Below are 20578 nucleotides of genomic sequence, written 5' to 3' on the forward strand. Positions count from 1 at the left end.
CCTACCTCTAACCTTTCCTAAACATCTTGCACCTTGCTAGAGGAAGCCAGAGCCTACTCTGTCTTTTGAGAAACTATCAGAAAACATTTGCAAATAACTATGATTGCCTTACAGTGGAGGAAGGAAGCACATTTTCCAATTACAGCCTGGGTGATTGCTCCGGCTTGTTTAATTAATGGAGTGGGCATCTGTTTGCTGAGGCCCTTTTGAATGCATTTTCTGGAGTTTCTTAATTAGCTACAAAAAGCTGCAGGTGTACTGGCAGGGGAGCATGGTAGAGCTGGGATGTCTTCCAGAAGAGAGAATCTTTTTTAATGTAAATATTTAGTTGTATGATGATGAGGTCCATTTTAAAGTTCTCTTCCTATTTGCTCTGTGTGCAGTGGTGTTGGAAGATATATTCGGGTTCCATTTGGATTGTTGACAAAATGAATTGAAATGGAAGAGACCAATTTTCATTATGACAGACACTTGTATGCAGTTAGACCATTACCAGGATGACAAGTTATTCTCGTGCTGTCGCGATGAGACTGCTGTCTGGTTTTTCAGGCAAAAATGCTTGCGAGGGGAGAGGAGATGTCACATACTAATTCTGTGCATCGAATTACACATGCTATATGGAGAGACCCACGGGGGGAGTGAGAGGGGCTTTCGGCTTCCTGGTAAGAGAAGATCGTCTCAGCAACAGGGGTGTGTCCGAAAGGTTTACCATCCTCTGACATGGCTCTCTGCCTGTTATTGTTTATGAGAATCAAAGGATGTTGTCTCTTATGGCAGTAATTACCACCTCTGGATCTGAGAGATGATGTTACCTCGAAAACATTCGAGGCTGAGTTAGAGAGTCTGTGATGATACAGCGGGTGGGTATCGGAGGGCACACTGATCAACCACAGCAAACCATGGCCACGGGCCAGATTTGGGCCACTGTTTCTTAACGTTTTATTGGACCACACCCACACCCATTAGTTTACGTTTATGACTGCCTTTACCAAATGGGCAGAGTTGAGTAGTTGTGACTGTATGGTCTTCACAGCCTAAAATATTTACCATCTGGCTCTTTATTGAAAACTTTGCTGACCTCTGAACTGTAGGGATTCTGTGGTCTATTGGATGAAGCTCGGGAGGAAAGACCGCTACTTCTGTGGTCTCCTTTCCAGGCCTCAGTTGGCCGATCTCTGTGATGGGGCTAAACCTTCCTACCCTTTGTGTCTTATTAGACTGCTGTGTGAGGTATAACAGTTGAAACACTGTCTGATGAATTTTTGTATTTTCTCACTAAGAAACACACACTCAGTAATTGAGAAAATGCAACATGTGCTTTCATTCTTTCCTTGATGTCCTGTATCCTGTGAACCAAGACTAAGACAAACGAGGCACTGAAACCAAACTTGTCTTGGATTAGCCCCTCTGTCCTTCATTACTGCTCCCCTCCCACATCTTTTGTAGCATGTGTGGGACGAAGGTTCTTTTTATTCTGGGAGAAAAGGTGCACATGTCTGACTGTCCGAATAGTGGTTCATCGCTTCTCTCATGCATGCACCTCCCATTCTGCCTCAAGGGTCCTTGTTATTTTATTCCAGGAACCACAAGTGGAGGCAGCTCTATACTGTAGATCTTAATTTTTTAATGTTGAAAACATCTCACAACATTGCCCTTAAGGTTTCAGGTTTGCACTTCCGGACCAGGGTTAAATTTTGAAGGCAAACTGATTTCAGCAAAGCATCTTGTGAGCGTTTTGGCACAGCTCGGTGAGCGGAAGTGATGCCCCTCTTTGACTCAACTCCAGCCACATCCTGGTGTCCATGGAAATAATGCAATTGAGCAGCCAAGGTAGAGAGGCTTGTAGAAGCTGCTATTAACTAGCTAGGTGACCTTCCACAACTCACTTGCCTCTGCTGGGTTTCATCTGCCAACATCTGATAGATATTCTCTAACATCCCAGTCTGTTTAAAAAATTCAGTACGTGGAGACCAGTTCCTATAATCTGGGTAGTGGAACGGTAGTCTCGTCCAACATGCTCATTCTTTTCTAATTCCACACACCCCATTAAGTCTGGCCTTTTCCAGGGACCCTTACGTGACAAAGCAAGGTGGGATGAGTTGTTAAGAAGGGGTGTGTGGTCAGGGGTCCCTGCTGGACAGACGCCAGATGTGCACACAACAGAAACTGACTCTTGCAGCCTTAAGGAGAAAAGTGACGTGTTGGGAGGGTAACGGGCAGCTTGCAGGATCCACAGGAAGGCTGGAGACCAGAGACCAGGGGAGGCTGGGTGGCTGAGGGCACAACCAGTGTTATGCCCTGGAGTAAACTGCTGGTGCCTCCACCTGAACTCCTGCTCAGGACCTCGGCTCCTCACCTGTGTGGGTTAGAAAGAGGAGCCTGCTTTGCAACCACGTGTTAGAGGACCAGCTTGGTGAGCAGAGCATGGCCTGGATTCAGCCCTCCAACATGTCCTTACCCAGGCAGGGGCCACCCTAGAGCAGGGGTCAGTGGCAGCCCGCTGGACCCACCACTGCTGGCCTCTCAACTCCACTGCTGCTGTCTTTGATGATTTCCATTCAGCTGCATTTTTTGTTTCACTACTTATTTATTTATTTAAATTGGTGTGTAGCTGATGTACGATATTATGTAAGTTTCAGCTGTACAATGTAGTGATTTATATCCATTTATAGTTATTATAAAATATTGGCTATAGTCCCTGTGCTGTACAGTATATCTTGAAGTTTATTTATTTTATACATAGTAGTTTGTACCTCTTAATCTTCTACCCCTATCTGGCCCCTCCCCCTTTCCCTCTCCCCACTGATAACCTCAGTTTGTTCTCTAAATCTGTGAGTCTGTTTCTTTTTCCTTATATTCACTAGTTTGTTTTCTATACTAGGTTCCACATATAAGTGATATCATACAGTATTTGTCTTTCTCTGTCTGACTTATTTCACTAGGCATAATGCCCTCTAAGTCCATCCATATTGTTACAACTGGCAAAATTTCATTCTTTTTTATGGCTGAGTAATATTCCATTTTGGTATATATACCACATCTTCTTTATCCATTCATCTGTTGATGGACACTTAGGTTGCTTCCATATTTTGGCTATTGTAAATAATGCTGCTATGAACATTGGGGTGCATGTATCTTTTCAAATTAATGCTTTCGTTTTTTGTGTGTGTCACTGCTTTTAGATTTAGAGTTCTGGGCAAAAGCACTGGCTTACTTTGGCTTACTTTGACTGAGCGTGGCCCAGATCCAAGCTGTGGGGAAGGGGAAATACGTATCCCCTTTGGCTACCATAATGGGGTTTGGGGTCCTGTGGTTTGGATTCCCCTCGACTTGAAAGAATATTTCCGTGCCAGGTAGCCAAACAAAAGACAACAGTACAACTTACAAACTGCACCAAGTACAGATGTGCAGGTTGTTCACTGCAGAATCTAGGGGGCGCCATTTGCATCGTGGTCTAAATGAAAAGTGCCGCCATGTTCTGTGCACAGCCGCTTGTACTGTGCGGTAATCAAAACCAGTGCACGCATTCACCTTCTCTTCTCAGCATCCTGTGAATGCTGACCCAGCAGTCCCCAGTTCTCTTTGTCTCCAGAGAACATCACATCAAATTCAGAATTACACGAACATTCTGAATACATCGAACAGGAGCGAGGATTTAATTGCTGGCTCCTTGATGGGATTTGGGTTGAAAGTATGCCAATTGTCGTTCAAATGTTTTCAGAAATACAAAATGGCAAATTGATCATTTGTCCGTTTTCAGAGAGCTTGCTTCCTTTAGGTGATCTCTTTTCGACCTTTACAAAATTCAGTTTTCTCTGATCAAAGGAATTTGCTCTGGAAACACTTAGGGATATTATGAAAGAAGTTAATATTTAAACTTGCTGTAGACGTGTTTATATTTAATGTTCACTTTTGAATGCCGAAGGAGGGAGAGAGATTTCTAATGATTTTTCTCAGCAAACGTGCCTTCAACAGTTGTCAAGTGTTTGAAAACAGAGTTTAAAAGGAGATTGTTTTTCCTCCAACTATCCTATAAAAATCCTATACATACTGTTCTCTCCTTGGTTGAGCCATTTATGTTCATTTTCCCGAGTTTAATAACAGAAAATTCTCTTTCCATTATTTTACCTAGAAGCCTATATTTTGACATAAAACCAAGAAGCTTTTCCACTCCTTTCATTTTAGTTTCCTCGCTCCTCAAAGAAAAAAGTAGTTCAATTAAATACCGTCTAAGGGCTCCTTCGAGGCAGAGACCTTTGGAAATTGCGCTAACCCTTTAACATTTAGGAAAGCGTATTTATAGAAGCAGAATGTCTTTGCAGTATGTGCTTGCTGTTCAGAGAGGCAAAAACTTCCTGCACTCTCCTCTGAAGAATGAAGTAATTCCATTTCAAGGCTGGTCATTAGGAGTAATGGAGAGGCTGCCTGGGTGGAGTCTGGAATGTCACAGCCCCATCAGACCAGATTCATGTTTAGGTTTTAAATTAACTACAAGGGAAGTGTCCACTTCCACTGGTTCAGGGGAGCACCAGAGTGAAGATTTGGGGGGGAATCTCTGAAATCACAAGAAGAAATTTCCTCCATGCTAAGGGGTGGTGGTGGGGAGAGTACCATATCCATCCTCTCATTTATCTAATTCAATGATCCATCCATCGATTGATTCATCCATCCATCCAACGATCCTAGCATTTATTCAGTACGTATTTAATAAGCACTTACTCTGTACCAGTGTGTACCAGGTGCCGTATGTGAATGCAAAAGAGAATAGAGAAACACAGAATGCCAGAGAAACAGATTCAGGAGCAGAAAGGGATAATAGTGAATAAGGGAAGGCAGGAGGGCAGAGTGGGGCTAGGGATGTGAGTCGGTAGCAAGGGGAGTAGGCCAAATGCATTTTATGTTAGCATTTTAAGCTCGTTCAGATTCACTCTTCCATTATTTTATGTGGATTCTCTGCTGTGTAGAATTTCCATGGCCAAGTGCATTCTTCATGCATGAATTCATTTATTCATTTAACAAATACATATTGATACAGGGACTGTGTCAGGTCTTGGGTATACAGTAGTAGACAAAAAAAGACACACTCTCTGGTCTTATGGAGTTGACAGTCTAGTGGGAAACAAATACACCTAGATAAATATCTATTTATAATTGTAATATGGGCCACAAAGGAAAAGTAAAAGGCATTAAAATACAATAAAATAAGTCAATAATATGGCGTCTGGTACACAGTAAGTTCTCATTGGATCATTGGATGGGTAGATCAATGGATGGATCGTTCAATTAGATAAATGAGAGGATGGATATGGTACTCGCCCCACCCCCGTAGCATGGAGGAAATTTCTTCTTGTGATTTCAAAGATCTCCCCCAAAATCTCCAGCCTGATGTTCCCCTGATGCAGTAGAAGTGGACACTCTCCTTGTAGTTAATTTAAAACCTAAACATGAACCTAGTCTGATGGGCCTGTGACACTTCAGGCTCCATCTGGGAGACTTTATTGGGGTTGGGGGTCAGAGAAGGCCTTCTGAGCAATTAGATGTATAAATTGGGGTTAGGTGGGAGAAAGCAGGGCAAGAATGTTCCAGGCAGAGATAACAAATAGCTTGTGTGAAGGTCCTAGGGCCAGAATGGAGGGCTTTGTCAGCTGGGCAGGGAGGAGAGTGGCTTTCTTTATAAGACGAATGGGGTGGCAATGAGGAGTTTAAGAAGGACGCAGCTCACGGTGGAAACCCTGACATAGAAACATCATGGATCTTGGATATTTCTGTCCACTTGTGGCTGATGAGCTCTCTCCCTGGTGTCCAAGCTAGACACAGGGTGACAGCTCTAACGATTCATATGTGTTTTGTGTTTTGCAAATTAGAGTTTCATCACTTTTGAAATACACGATGTGAAAAGGCTCCATTGAATGAAAAAACCATTTGCATTGTCACAAGAAATTTCAACATTCAAAAGAGCCGTTCAATTCTAGAAGAATAACTTTAACAATTTTGGAATTGTTGTAAAGATAATTTAAAAATTTCCTCACTATCTGTGCATATACAAATTTTCTCATGGATGGCGAATACCAAGACTTTGAAGAGATAATCATTAACAACTTATTATCAGGAATTGTGTGTGGCCATTTCAGCATAAAATGTAATGCAAAAAAAGTTATATTCACCAAAACAAGCCCAAGTTTCTCCATTAAAATATTAAAAAAGACTTTAAAGGGAGGGTTTGTCAAATTTAATAATAAACATGTTCCCTAAATCTTTGCCTATTATAATTATATAACATTAAGAAAAGAAAATGAAGTTTTCACCAAATCCTATATAGATATTCCTAATTTTCCTTCAGTTCACCCCTGGATGCCATACACATATTAACATTTTCTACATGTGCCAAGATGTGCAAAAGGCAGGGAAGTGCCCTACCGAACCAAAAGCAGCACCAGTCTGACTTGTGTTCTAATCAATTCAAGAAGCAGCTAAGCCCTGGCTTGCCTGATATGGCCTCACAAATCCTCTTTGAATGTCAACATTCTTCTGAGTAGAAAGTTCTCAACCTGTGAGCTTAGATGATGAGTCAGTCATAATGGACTAAGTTATGCTGCATAACAAACAACCCCCAAATCTCAAGTTTTATTTTTCTACTATAGTACATGGTGCTTGCAGATTGGGCACGGGGGGAGCTCTGCTCATTGTGGATAAAAGAACTCTGGAAGGTTTTGCACCCATGATTAAATGCTCTGACTTCTGCTCAAACAGCTGCCTGGAACTATTTACAAGGTCCCATCCAGCCATAGGTGGGCCAGAAAGTATGCTTCCAGTGTGTGCCCAGACAGTAGAGAGCCAGGACTCGTGGGTGAGCAGCCCCGTGTACTCCCACAGGTGGTTCCTTTGAGTGGTCCTGGTGACGGCTACTGTCATCTTTGGCCACTCTGCCTGTTCTATATCCTCTTCCACAATTGTTCAGAGACTGGCTCAATGGATTATGGATTTTCCCTTCTCCAGGGCACTTTAAGGGATGATGCGTCCCTCTCAATTGCCCATGAAGAGACTCCTTATAATGGGATCTGCAGTTGGGGCCTTGAACCTCTAAGCTGGAAAGTGAGCTCTGGGCTTTGAGATCAGGGCTTGTATGGGAAGGGGCTGGTGGGCGGCGGCACTGCCTGCCTTCCTCTCAGCCTTGGCAGACATGATAGAGTCGGAGGCGGAAGAGTCCATCTGTGTCCATAAGGAGCCTGCCTTCGGGCTTCACACCCTGGGCCGAAACACTCCCTCTCATTCAGTCTCTGTTTTGCAAATACAAAAACAGCTCCAACCTACACGAGAAGATCCAATCCTTTTCTTCTCACAGAGATCCTCAGTGGGCCTCACACTGAATCTGAAAAGTCCTTTCCTCCCTCCGTGTGCCGAGGGCGGGCTGGCTGTTCTACTTTCTACCAGTAGGGGTCACCATTTCCCTTTGTAATTCTTTGGAGACTAAAGCTGGTACCTTCACAGCCCTAATTTTATTTTTCCTTTTTTGTTTATGGCATTAATCCTGAAGTTAGGGTCGATCTGTGGTGAGCAATAATACATTTAACCTTTGCCTTCATGTACTAAGATGTAATTGATCATTTGTGGTCTCATTTTCAGGAGCTGGGAGCCTCGGTTCAGTTTAAGATAAATGGAGACAGGGGGACCCTCGATTTTAGTGACATGTTGAAGAGAGCAAAGCACAGAGCTGACTTATTTTATGAACTCCAATATCTCTCTCACCTTTATTTAAAAGTAAAAAAGAATGTTTTTTTTTCACTACGTGATTTGTTATTTATACTTTTACAACCATAGTCAGATCCTGGTGAGGGTAATTTCCCTTAGAATGCACATTAGCGTCTAGTTGATAAATAAACTTGAGGCATTTCTGCACTGGGCATAAAATAAAGATGAAAACGTTAAATTCTAAACCAAATGGTAGCACGGAATTAGAGCTTCTACATAGCGCACACTATGTTGTTCCTTCGATTATAATCTCATTGCTGTATGTCTGGATTGCAAAACAATTATTCCATGTGTTTTAATGCAAACCTAAAGAAGCATTTCTGGTGAATTAACATTAACTGTGACTGTTTATTGAAAGCCCACAATGTGTCAGGCACACTAGCTACTGATATCCTCCATTCTTTAATGCTCACAATGTTGAAGAATAGAAGAGTAGATGTCACTGGATTTGATTCAAATACCTGGAGAGTAGGTACAACTAGATCTGATAGAAAAAGAAGGTGAGGCAAAGAGAGGGTAAGCAAGGAAAGACAAGATGACAAAACTAATAAGGGGGTAGAATCAGGATTTGAACCCAGGCTCACGAGGCCCCTGATCTTATCACAATACCACTTTGGGCTCTGAATACTTGCATGAGTGTCTTGCCTTTCCATCCTTTTACAATTCTGCTTCGTTTTTCTTATTTTCCAGTTTGAGGCTCTAGACTTATGAACTTTTCAATTCCCTAATGTGTGTCTGGGCTTTAGTTTAGCCTGAGAATTAAGGAACACCCCTTGAGCAGTCTAGTTAGTAGCTTGCTCCTCATAAGAGGGAAACAGTATATGCTGGTATATTTTGAATCTTCGAAGTGGATGCAGCAGCCATTGAATTCTGCACGGATTTGGTTTCTTCTGTCCGCGGGGCATTCTCCTTCATCTTTGAACAATAAAACTGGTTATTGAAAAAGAATCTGGGTCCATCAGGTAAGTAGAGAGCCCCACGAGCAGAAGTTTATCCCCTGAATGGCCCAGCCTGCATCAGGCTAGTGATGGGTCCTCAGTTAGTGGGCAGGTTCTATAGATTTACTGACCACACAGGGCTTTCTGCAGGGTCATCCCTGGTGTCTGAGGATGACTCTGGCCTGTGGCCAGGCAGATGCATCACCTTTACCTCCTGCTTTTCTGTCTAGTGGGGAGAGTGGATCAGAGGACTCACATCCTTCCATGGTCAATGCTTTTCCCATCCCAGAGAATAGCCAGCCCACCTGTCCTCCCTCTGATGCCAATTTTAGGTCCAGACATCTAGGTTTTGTATCCAACTATGCCCTTGGAGTGATTCAAGATGCCATTTTTTTCTACATTCTTGCCCTTTGCATGCTGATGTCCCAGGAGCTTCTCTGTTTTTTTTTTTCTTTTTTTTTTTTTACATCTTTATTGGAGTATAATTGCTTTACAATGGTGTGTTAGTTTCTGCTTTATAACAAAGTGAATCAGCTATACGTATACATATGTTCCCATATCTCCTCCCTCCTGCATCTCACTCCCTCCCACCCTCCCTATCCCACCCCTCCTTTGTGGTCACAAAGCACCGAGCTGATCTCCCTGTGCTATGCGGCTGCCTCCCACTAGCTAGCTATCTTACGCTTGGCAGTGTATATATGTCCATGCCACTCTCTCGCCCATCACAGCTTACCCTTACCCCTCCCCATATCCTCAAGTCCATTCTCTAGTAGGCCTGTGTCTTTATTCCTGTCTTACCCCTAGGTTCTTCATGACATTTATTTTTTCTTAAATTCCATATGTGTATGTTAGCATACGGTACCTGTCTCTCTCTTTCTGACTTCTTTCACTCTGTATGACAGACTCCAGGTCCATCCACCTCATTACAACTAGCTCAATTTCATTTCTTTTTATGGCTGAGTAATATTCCATTGTATATATGTGCCACATCTTCTTTATCCATTCATCCGATGATGGACACTTAGGTTGTTTCCATCTCCAGACTATTGTAAATAGAGCTGCAAGGAAAATTTTGGTACATGACTCTTTTTGAATTTTGGTTTTCTCAGGGTATATGCCCAGTAGTGGGATTGCTGGGTCATATGGTAGTTCGATTTGTAGTTTTTTAAGGAACCTCCATACTGTTCTCCATAGTGGCTGTACCAATTCACACTCCCACCAGCAGTGCAGGAGTGTTCCCTTTTCTCCACACCCTCTCCAGCATTTATTGTTTCTAGATTTTTTGATGATGGCCATTCTGACTGGTGTGAGATGATATCTCATTGTAGTTTTGATTTGCATTTCCCTAATGATTAATGATGTTGAGCATTCTTTCATGTGTTTGTTGGAAGTCTGTATATCTTCTTTGGAGAAATGTCTGTTTAGGTCTTCTGCCCATTTTTGGATTGGGTTGTTTGTTTTTTTGTTATTGAATTGCATGAGCTGCTTGTAAATTTTGGAGATTAATCCTTTGTAAGTTGCTTCATTTGCAAATATTTTCTCCCATTCTGAGGGTTGTCTTTTGGTCTTGTTTATGGTTTCCTTTGCTGTGCAAAAGCTTTGAAGTTTCAGTAGGCCCATTTGTTTATTTTTGTTTTTATTTACATTTCTCTAGGAGGTGGGTCAAAAAGGATCTTGCTGTGATTTATGTCATAGGTGTTCTGCCTATGTTTTCCTCTAACAGTTTGATAGTTTCTGGCCTTACATTTAGGTCTTTAATCCATTTTGAGCTTATTTTTGTGTATGGTGGTAGGGAGTGATCTAATCTCATACTTTTACACGTACCTGTCCAGTTTTCCCAGCACCACTTATTGAAGAGGCTGTCCTTTCTACACTGTACATTCCTGCCTCCTTTATCAAAGATAAGGTGACCTTATGTGCGTGGGTTTATCTCTGGGCTTTCTATCCTGTTCCATTGATCTATCTTTCTGTTTTTGTGCCAGTACCATACTGTCTTGATTACTGTAGCTTTGTCGTATAGTCTGAAGTCAGGGAGCCTGACTCCTCCAGCTCCGTTTTTTGTTCTCAAGATTGCTTTGGCTATTCGGGGTCTTTTGTGTTTGCATACAAATTGTGAATTTTTTTGTTCTAGTTCTGTGAAAAATGCCAGTAGTAGTTTATTAGGGATTGCATTGAATCTGTATATTGCTTTGGATAGTATAGTCATTTTCACAATATTGATTCTTCCAATCCAAGAACATGGTATATCTCCCCATCTATTTGTATCATCTTTAATTTCTTTCATCAGTGTCTTATAATTTTCTGCATACTGGTCTTTTGTCTCCTTAGGTAGGTTTATTCCTAGATATTTTATTCTTTTTGTTGCACTGGTAAATGGGAGTGTTTTCTTGATTTCACTTTCAAATTTTTCATCATTAATGTATAGAAACGCCAGAGATTTCTGTGCAGTAATTTTGTATCCTGCTACTTTACCAAATTCATTGATTAGCTCTAGTAGTTTTCTGGTAGCATGTTTAGCATTCTCTATTTATAGTATCATGTCATCTGCAAACAGTGACAGCTTTACTTCTCCTTTTCTGATTTGGATTCCTTTTATTTCCTTTTCTTCTCTGATTGCTGTGGCTAAAACTTCCAAAACTATATTGAGTAACAGTGGTGAGAGTGGGCAACCTTGTCTTATTCCTGATCTTAGTGGAAATGCTTTCAGTTTTTCACCATTGAGGATGATGTTGGCTGTGGGTTTGTCATATATGGCCTTTATTATGTTGAGGAAAGTTCCCTCTATGCCTACTTTCTGCAGGGTTTTTATCATAAATGGGTGTTGAATTTTGTCAAAAGCTTTCTCTGCATCTATTGAGATGATCATATGGTTTTTCTCCTTCAATTTGTTAATACAGTGTATCACGTTGATTGATTTGTGTATATTGAACAATCCTTGCATTCTTGGAATAAACCCCACTTCATCATGGTGTATGATCCTTTTAATGTGCTGTTGGATTCTGTTTGCCGGTATTTTGTTGAGGATTTTTGCATCTATGTTCATCAGTGATATTGGCCTGTAGTTTTTTTCTTGGTGACATCCTTGTCTGGTTTTGGTATCAGGTTGATGGTAGCCTTGTAGAATGAGTCTGGGAGTGTTCCTCCCTCTGCTATATTTTGGAAGAGTTTGAGAAGGATAGGTGTTAGCTCTTCTCTAAATTTTGATAGAATTCGCCTGTGAAGCCATCTGGTCCTGGGCTTTTTTTGTTGGAAGATTTTTAATCACTGTTTCAATTTCAGTGCTTGTGATTGGTCTGTTCATATTTTCTATTTCTTCCTGGTTCAGTCTTGGCAGGTTGTGCATTTCTAAGAATTTGTCCATTTCTTCCAGGTTGTCCATTTTATTGGCATAGAATTGCTTGTAGTAATTTCTCATGATCTTTTGAATTTCTGCAGTGTCAGTTGTTACTTCTCCTTTTTCATTTCTAATTCTATTGTTCTGAGTCTTCTCCCTTTTTTTCTTGATGAGTCTGGCTAATGGTTTATCAATTTTGTTTATCTTCTCAGAGAACCAGCTTTTAGTTTTATTGATCTTTGCTATCATTTCCTTCATTTCTTTCTCATTTATTTCTGATCTAATTTTTATGATTTCTTTCCTTCTGCTAACTTTGGGGATTTTTTGTTCTTCTTTCTCTAATTGCTTTAGGTGCAAGGTTAGGTTGTTTATTCGAGATGTTTCCTGTTTCTTAAGGTAGGATTGTATTGCTATAAACTTCCCTCTTAGAACTGCGTTTGCTGCATCCCATAGATTTTGGGTCATCGTGTCTCCATTGTCATTTGTTTCTAGGTATTTTTAAATTTCCTCTTTGATTTCTTCAGTGATCACTTTGTTATTAAGTAGTGTATTGTTTAGTCTCCATGTGTTTGTATTTTTTACAGATCTTTTCCTGTAATTGATATCCAGTCTCATAGCATTGTGGTCGGAAAAGATACTTGATACAATTTCAATTTTCTTAAATTTACCAAGGCTTGATTTGTGACCCAAGATATGATCTATCCTGGAGAACGTTCCTTGAGCACTTGAGAAAAATGTGTATTCTGTTGTTTTTGGATGGAATGTCCTATAAATATCAATGAAGTCCATCTTGTTTAATGTATCATTTAAAGCTTGTGTTTCCTTATTTATTTTCATTTTGGATGATCTGTCCATTGGTGAAAGTGGGGTGTTAAAGTCCCCTACTATGAATGTGTTACTGTTGATTTCCCCTTTTATGGATGTTAGTATTTGCCTTATGTATTGAGGTGCTCCTATGTTGGGTGCATAAATATTTACAGTTGTTATATCTTTTTCTTGGATTGATCCCTTGATCATTATGTAGTGTCCTTCTTTATCTCTTCTTATAGTCTTTATTTTAAAGTCTATTTTGTCTGATATGAGAATTGCTACTCCAACTTTCTTTTGCATCTATGTTCATCAGTGATATTGGCCTGTAGTTTTTTTCTTGGTGACATCCTTGTCTGGTTTTGGTATCTTTTGCATGGAATATCTTTGCATGGAATATCTTTTCCATCCCCTTACTTTCAGTCTGTATGTGTCTGTAGGTCTGAAGTGGGTCTCTTGTAGACAGCATATATATGGGTCTTGTTTTTGTATCCATTCAGCCAATCTGTGTCTTTTGGTGGGCGCATTTAATCCATTTACATTTAAGGTAATTATCGATATGTATGTTCCTATTTCCATTTTCTTAATTGTTTTGGGTTCGTTATTGTAGGTCTTTTCCTTCTCTTGTGTTTCTTGCCTAGAGAAGTTCCTTTAGCATTTATTGTAAAGCTGGTTTGGTGGTACTGAACTGTCTCAGCTTTTGCTTGTCTGTAAATGTTTTAATTTCTCCATCAAATCTGAATGAGATCCTTGCTAAGTAGAGTAATCTTGGTTGCAGGTTTTTCTCCTTCATCAATTTAAATATGTCCTGCCACTCCCTTCTTGCTTGCGGAGTCTCTGCTGAAAGGTCAGCTGTTAACCTTATGGGGATTCTCTTGTGTGTTATTTGTTGTTTTTCCCTTGCTGCTTTTAATATGTTTTCTTTGTATTTAATTTTTGACAGTTTGATTAATACGTGTCTTGGTGTATTTCTCCTTGGATTTATCCTGTATGGGACTCTCTGTGCTTCCTGGACTTAACTATTTCCTTTCCCATATTAGGGAAGTTTTCAACTATAATCTCTTCAAATATTTTCTCAGTCCCTTTCTTTTTCTCTTCTTCTTCTGGAAACCCTACAATTTGAATGTTGGTGTGTTTAATGTTGTCCCAGAGGTCTCTGAGACTGTCCTCAGTTCTTTTCATTCTTTTTTCTTTATTGTGCTCTGCTGTAGTTATTTCCACTATTTTATCTTCCAGGTCACTTATCCGTTCTTCTGCCTCAGTTATTCTGCTATTGATCACATCTAAAGTATTTTTAATTTCATTTATTGTGTTGTTCATTGTTGCTTGTTTCATCTTTAGTTCTTCTAGGTCCTTGTTAAATGTTTCTTGCATTTTCTCTATTCTATTTCCAAGATTTTGGATCATCTTTACTATCATTATTCTGAATTCTTTTTCAGGTAGACTGCCTATTTCCTCTTCATTTGTTAGGTCTGGTGGGTTTTTATCTTGCTCCTTCATCTGCTGTGTGTTTTTCTGTCTTCTCATTTTGCTTATCTTACTTTGTTTGGGGTCTCCTTTTCACAGGCTGCAGGTTCATAGTTCCCGTTGTTTTTGGTGTCTGTCCCCAGTGGCTAAAGTTGGTTCAGTGGGTTGTGTAGGCTTCCTGGTGGAGGGGTCTAGTGCCTGTGTTCTGGTGGATGAGGCTGGATCTTGTCTTTCTGGTGGGCAGGTCCACGTCTGGTGGTGTGTTTTGGGGTGTCTGTGGACTTATTATGATTTTAGGCAGCCTCTCTGCTAAAGGGTGGGGTTGTGTTCCTGTCTTGCTAGTTGTTTGGCATAGGGTGTCCAGCACTGTAGCTTTCTGGTCAGTGAGTGAAGCTGGGTGCTGGTGTTGAGATGGAGAGCTCTGGGAGATTTTTGCCATTTGATATTATGTGGAGCTGGGAGGTCTCTTGTGGACCAGTGTCCTGAAGTTGGCTCTCCCACCTCAGAGGCACAGCACTGACTCCCGGCTGCAGCACCAAGAGCCTTTCATCCACACGGCTCAGAATAAAAGGGAGAAAAAGTAGAAAGAAAGAAAGAAAAAAAAGAAAGAAAGAAAGGAGGGAGGAAGGAAGGAAGGAAGTGAAGGAAGGAAGGAAGGAAGAAAGAAAGAAAGAAAGAATGAAAGAAAGAAAGATAGGAGGGTGGGAGGGAGGGAGTAAGGAAGGAAGGAAAGAAAGAAAGAAAGAAAGAAGATAAAATAAAATAAAATAAGGTAAAATAAAATAATTAAAATAAAAAATAATTGTTAAGAAAAAAAAATTTTTAAAAAGATAAAAAAAAAGAAAAAAAAAGGACGGATAGAACCCTAGGACAAACGGTGGAAGCAAAGCTATACAGACAAAATCTCACACAGAAGCATACACATACATGCAGAAAAAGAGGAAAAGGGGAAAAAATCATAAATCTTGCTCTCAAAGTCCACCTCCTCAATTTGGGATGAGTCGTTGTCTATTCCTGTATTCCACAGATGCAGGTACATCAAGTTGATGGTGGAGATTTAGTCCGCTGCTCCTGAGGCTGCTGGGAGAGATTTCCCTTTCGCTTCTTTGTTCTCACAGCTCCCAGAGGCTCAGCTTTGGATTTGGCCCCGCCTCTGCGTGTAGGTCGCCAGAGGGTGTCTGTTCTTCGCTCAGACAGGACGGGGTTAAAGGAGCAGGTGATTCGGGGTCTCTGGCTCACTCAGGCCGGGGGGAGGGAGGGGTATGGATGCGGGGCGGGCCTGCGGCGGCAGAGGCCAGCGTGACGTTGCACCAGCCTGAGGCGCGCCGTGCGTTCTCCCGGGGAAGTTGTCCCTGGATCCCGGGACCCTGGCAGTAGCGGGCTGCACAGGCTCCCTAGAAGGGGGGTGTGGATAGTGACCTGTGCTCGCACACAGGCTTCTTGGTGGCAGCAGCAGCAGCCTTAGCGTCTCCTGCCCGTCTCTGGGGTCCGCGCTTTTAGCCGCGGCTCGCGCCCGTCTCTGGAGCTCCTTTAAGCAGCGCTCTTAATCCCCTCTCCTAGCGCACCAGGAAACAAAGAGGGAAGAAAAAGTCAGCTTCTCTGTTTGTAATGAAACTCCAGAATATAAGATTCCACAATCTTCTATAACACGATCTGATTGTTCAAATTTGTTAAATATTTGTCTTACAGCTAACTCAAATACTGCATGCTGTAATGTCAACCCATTTCCCGTTACCTCCTTGGACAGAAATCTGAAGAAACTCACTGATATTCCTTAGGGCATGAATCTACTTGATACTTTAATAATAATCAAGAAATATAGGGGTCCTTCAGTGTACAAGGTGCCTTCTAGACCTCATGAAATAGGCTTTTAACAAGGAGTAAACTGAGGCTCAGAGAAGTTAGAGGATTTGCCTAGGTCACACAGCTGGGCACTCAAACTAAATGACAGCTTGGAAAGGCCCGGGAAAGAGAAGGATAGAGAGAGGATCAGATCAAAATCAGTACAGCTACTATGGAAATGGAGGGAGTGGGCAGGAACCTGTTGAGTGACGCTTGGGAGAGCTTTTCTCATCTCTTAACAGAAAATTAGTCTCTAGGACCCTGCTCCAATATCCAAGACCTTTCTTTACACTCCTCCAGATGGAGCAATTGCTGCTGGATGCACCAGGTCCATAAGGACTCTTCTTAGGGTATATATATATATATATATATATATATATATATATATATGTATATATATATATATACACCATATATATATATATACATATATATATATATATATATATATTTTTTTTTTTTTTTAAGGAATTGGTCCACATGATTATGGAGTCTTGTCAAGTCCAAAATCTGATGGGGTAAGCTGGAATGCTGGAGACTTAGGGAAGAGTTGCAGTTCAAGTCCAAAGGCCTCTGCTGGCAGAATTCCTTTGCCTCTGGGGGAGGTCAGTCTTTGTTCTATTCAGGCCTTCAGCTGAATGGATGAGGCCCACCCACATTATGGAGAGCAATCTTCTTTTACTCAAAGTCCACTGATTTAGGCATCAATCTCATCCAAAAAACACCATCACAGAAACATCCAGAATAATGTTTGACCGAATACCTGGGCTCCATGGCCCAGCCGAACTGACACATAAAATTAGGGATTCCCCTTCCAGAGTCTGTCTTAACTGCTGGACTGTGGGCTCCCCCAGGGCAGTCACTGTCTTTTATCTTTCTCTCCAGTACTCACTCAGTGATGAATATGCAGCAGATACTCAATAAATGCATATTTATTTGATAGAACAAAAAATAAACAAAAACCCCCAAAACACTTTCAAAACTCGTATCCAATTTTATTCTTACCGTACTTCTCTGGGGTGGGCACACTTGTCCCCACTCTCCCTGCTAAGAAACAGAGACTTATGAAAATATGCCCAGAATCACAAACCTGGTAAGTGGCAGAACCTGGTCTCCAGCTGTGGTCCTTATACTTTTTGCCTTTGCACTATACTACAATGTGCTTTTATTTGATGTGAATGTGAGAGGAGGCATTCTGGGATATACAGAATCAGTATCTTACAGAAACAGTTGTTCAAGGTCTAATCCAACCAACACCAGCAACAATGAATATTTTATTGAGATCTACCATTTTCTCGTGCACATAATTCAGCTATTTACTGAACAGCTGTGAAGTACCTAGCCCTGACTGGAGGTGAGCAATTGATCTAGTCTCTATCCATCCATTCCTCCATCTTTCCCTCCCTCCCTCCAGCCGATAGTTACTGAGCATGTACTGTGCACCAGACGGCAGGGGAGGTGCCGGGAGCATAAGGACGGTTAAGACCTGGTTCTGTCCTCAAGGTGTTCACAGTTAAGGGGGAAACCAGATATGTTACCCACCAGCCACAAGGGCTCGACGGCAGCATGTTTCTCTAGCAACAGGGAAGCCTGTGAGCATCATGGTGCCTGGATCCCCGTAGGGACTTGGCAGCAGCAGGAATGCCTTCATACACGAGGAACCAGCTGGCTCTGGGCTGTGAGACTGGTCCCTGGGCTTCTCAGGTGTGTCACAGGCAGCAGAAAGAATGAAGTACACTGCTCTCTACTTTGTCCTTTATTTGAGGCTGAAAAAGGCCACATACACAATGCCAGGGGCAGCATTGCCCCCTGATGGCCTAGTCTCTTGATCATTTTTATCATCATCGTTATCAGTTATTATATCAGCATTTATCATCAAATATTTAGAGTCATCCAGCTGTAGCAGGTCATCCTTCCATCTTCCCTTCTCAGGTCTTAACAACAAAGCTGCTCACGGGACAGCTGCCTAATCACTCCCCATGAGACCTCTTGTCAGTGTTTCTTTCTGTTCGACAGCTCCACCTGCAAAGCCTGCTGGGGGGCAAGATAACTTTCATCCACATGGGCCACCGGGGGCCTCAGAGCCTTCTCACGCACTCTTCCATATCCTTGGAACACTCTTTGTATGGCCCCTCCTCATCCTCTTATGCCCTAACTTACATGCTACATCTTTGGAAAGTTTGTCACTCACCTCTTCCTCCCACCTGAAGTAGCGCCTTTCCCATTTGCTTCTCACTGTCTCTAATTCTCTGGTTTGTTTAATTGTTGGCTGCCTCCCCAGCGAGAATGCAAGCTTCCCAAGGCCTTGCCTGTTTCATTCAGCATAACACCGTGTGCCTTGCATGTCGTAAATGCTCAACCAAGATTTAGGGAATGGATTCAAGGGTCTTTGGAGCCATATAGCCTGTCTCTACACAGCACAGCGCCTCTGACACCTGTCCCTGCTGGTGAGCTCATCCCTCCCACTGCTCTTTAAGGTGTTCTGATTCAGGGCTGACAGCGCACCTCTGGTGGAAAGCGGAGCCTTGGGTTGAGGTTGGTCTGCTGAACCATTTATTCTGGACCCTCCCAGCACATTCCTTACAGGCTGTCTGGTGATGTCCTCTTGCTGCTTCCTGCCCATGTTCCCAGGCAGACTGTGAGCCTGTCAAGGACCTGATATGCTCTTTCATATCCCTGATGACACTACATGCTCAGGAAATACCTGGGGGGTATCCAGTCATGGTTATTTTAAAGCTCATAACCATCTAGATTTGGATAGAGCCACACAGCTCTCTGATCATCCCAGCTAAGGTGACAAGCTCCCGGTAGTATAGCAGAGTGGATAGGGATTCGATCTTGGAAATCAGTCAGTCTGAGTTTGAGTTCTGGCTCTGCTACTGTGACTTCAGGCAAGTCACTTAACCTATCTGAGACTCAATTCTTCATCTATAGAATGGACATAACTATAGTACCCACTGTGCAGAGTTCACGGATGGAGGAGTGTATCTGGAGGGTCAGAGGACGAGGAAGAATTGCTATCAAGCGGCTGCCCCGTTACGTGTGCTTGCTGAATATCCTGGTTTGTTAAGAGCAGGCAGAATGTTGCTGCTCATGAGTGGCAGAGGATAGAGAAAGAGAAAGGAACAATAAGAATCCAATAAAAGCCACACTCAGGACTGTGGAGAGCTGCTCTGTATCACAGGGCCACAGAGCACTTGGGGCTCGCAATCACAGCCTTGGAGTTCCAGGAAAAATGTAGACTGTGAGATAGTGACATCTGTAAGAATCTTAGAAAGCTTTCCACCAGGAACGATTAAAATAAAAATACATTTATACACTCGTAGTCACATAAATTGGCATGTGAACAGTGAAATCTCTAAATCTACTAAGTTATGAAATCTCTGAAGACACCATTAGTAGAAGGTTCATCCTGGAAACCCTAATGACTACAAGACACCAGACGCAGCACAGGAACTTGGGAGATGCTGCCTGGTGGAATGGATGAATCTAGAATTTTGTATTTGAGAGGCATGTCATTCCTATCCCCTCCATGGTCATGGCAGCAGCTAACCAGGGTCGGGAGGGTGGGGTTCAACTCTGTAGAATGATCAGCTGAGTCAGGGGCCAGATAGGAGATGCGCTGGGTGCCTGATCAGGCTGGAGAGCTAGAAGTGTGGTCCTGCCCACGCACAGAACCTGGGGGGAAGCAGGGTAATTGGAGGGATGCTGCTCAGAATCCCGGAATTGGGAAGGACCTACAAAGGTCCGTGGTACCAGCCCTTCCTTCAGCACATGGGAATCTGACACGCCCAATTTTTCTTGGAGGTGTCCAAGGATGGGGAGTCACCATTTTCCTCCCTTTCCTTTTAAAAGCTACATTTCCCTGGTGATGCTTTCTTATGGCTGACCACAGTCTCTTGCTTTATTAGGAGTCCATGTCTCATTCTCTGGGTCCCTAGGAAAATGTAAAGGAGAGCTCAGCATCCTCAAATGCTTCACTGACCTCATTTACTTCAATGTCTTTTAAAATACTCTAATCGAAAGCTGGATATGAAGCCCAATGTAGGCCTTACTAATGAAGAAAGTTCAAATGGACAGGAGAATCATGGTGTTCTGGAAGCTCAACCAACAATCTTTAATATTCTGACTCAGTTGAAGCTGTCAGCTCTAGGTGGCCACGATGAGATAACTAAATGCCCCATAGGTGAGTAGGGCATAGCCATGAGGCTCCCAACAGAGCCAGCCATACTGGCTTTAGAAGGTGAGCGGGTACCTTGATATCTGGGGAGCTCCAGGGTAGCTGGGGATTAGGAAAAGGGCTCTAGTTCTGGGGGATGCAGTGTGACCAATAAGGCTTTCTGGGAAAACTAAACTATGTGGGTGATTGGACTGAACTCAGAATAGTGATTAAAGGAGGACTCTAATACAAATAGCAATAATTGCAACAAATTTAGTTTTA

The sequence above is a fragment of the Delphinus delphis genome, chromosome 20, assembly GCF_949987515.2.
Source record: "Delphinus delphis chromosome 20, mDelDel1.2, whole genome shotgun sequence".
Lineage (NCBI taxonomy): Eukaryota > Metazoa > Chordata > Mammalia > Artiodactyla > Delphinidae > Delphinus > Delphinus delphis.